General features: G+C 45.6%; 1 protein-coding gene across 6 annotated transcripts in view; it reads left to right on the top strand.

Moving 5' to 3' along the window:
• Znf438 (zinc finger protein 438) overlaps window positions 1–1,446 on the top strand; it is a 90,071-nt gene that overhangs the window by 6,770 nt on the left and 81,855 nt on the right. The window contains exon 1 of one of the 6 annotated variants that reach the window (XM_031364903.1): window positions 14–286. The exons of the other annotated variants lie outside the window; for them this stretch is intronic. The gene's annotated coding sequence lies outside the window, so the exon portion shown is untranslated. Of the gene's footprint in view, window positions 1–13; window positions 287–1,446 lie in introns of those variants that run through there. 6 annotated transcript variants of the gene reach the window in all.

Here is a 1,446-nt window from a genome sequence, read left to right as displayed (position 1 = left end):
ATTTTCTCCTGTGTACAGCTTGTGATCACTCAGCTAACTCTTCATATGGCTCAATGGGAACATGTGGATCTCTTATCTGTGTGCCCATGTTCGGTTTCTCATCTAGATGGCCGAGTATTTTCTTGAATTCTGTCTGACTGCAGTACTTCTCCCCTCCTTCCCTTGCTCTGCTTCCCTAGGGAGGAGAGGTAAGCAGGAATCTGAATTTGTAAGAGCTGACTAGGAAATGAGCAGTTTGAACTCAAGAAGGGGTGAGAGAAGATACAGGATTGAAAGGGAGAACAAGGTAAGCCAGAGGAATTAGATGGTGCCAGTTGTTACTGTATGATTTAGGAAAGAAAGAGACACCAGTGATAAGTTCCCTGACGTCAGACAGTGAATGGGAGAGATAGGTTTTAAATCCAAGATTCCTGCATGCAAGGCCCATACTAGGCATGCAGACAGACAGGAGCCTATAGGCTTAGAAGTGGGAGCTCAGAAAAGAGGTGTCTGAATTGGAGATTAAGAATACCAAAGGCTGGCTTCTGTCAGTGTGGTAAATAAAGCTATAACTGGGTAAGACTCCCTAGGAAGAAGGTGTACAGTGAGGTCTGATGTTACTTAGAGGAAAATCAGCACTCTCCCTCATATACACTAAGAAGCAAGCAGCACTGGAAGGTTGAGAGCAGTTGTCATTTGGAGCTAAGAGGTCAACTAAGATAGAGACCAAGCAGGCCCTGTGGATGACGTTGGCAGACGCCATCTTGGAGAATGGGTAGGATGTCAAGACAGGTAATAAACAGGAGACAAGAACATGAATAAGAGCACTTAGCCAGTGCTACACAGAAGTTTATTTGCAACAGGGAATAGTTAAACAGGCTGGTAGGCTGCAGATGTAGAGAGTTACAAGGAAGTTCTGCCGTTGTGACAGAAGAGACTTGGGTTTGTTAAGTTAGTTAGTGCAGGAGCATCTGCTTAAGGCAAAGACTTATGCGAGAGCAATACTGTTTCCTTATTGTTGAGGAAAACAAGAGCCAGGACATCTAGCCTGAGCTTAGGGCCTAGTCAGGGAGGAGGAGGATCTTGTTCTGTGTGTCAGGACAGATCAGGCAGTACTCAGGGCCTTCTATAGGCTTCCCCTTGGGCAATTCATATTTCCCTAAAAAGAAAGGAGAAATGGTTCGGTTAGAGGAGTGTGTAGTACAGGAGATTGGAGGAACAAGGAGGAGAAGGTTGAGGCTAATTTAGTGTTTTCATAACAAGCAGAGGAGTGGGCTTCACACTGCTCCACAAGCCTCCATTTCTGAGCAGATAAACATCTGCAAATCTATGGAACAGAGGTGTATCAGGTACAGGGAGGCATTCAGGCATGCCATATAGCTCATGTGCCCATTTTCCAGAGGATGAGCCCAGTGTTAAGGCACAGTGGAGCCCTTACAGTATGTGTAAATTACCACTGGGGAGGGT

Source organism: Mastomys coucha, unplaced genomic scaffold (assembly GCF_008632895.1).
Source record: "Mastomys coucha isolate ucsf_1 unplaced genomic scaffold, UCSF_Mcou_1 pScaffold13, whole genome shotgun sequence".
Lineage (NCBI taxonomy): Eukaryota > Metazoa > Chordata > Mammalia > Rodentia > Muridae > Mastomys > Mastomys coucha.
Note: the sequence above shows the minus strand (reverse complement) of the source record. Positions and strands in the feature narration are given on the sequence as shown.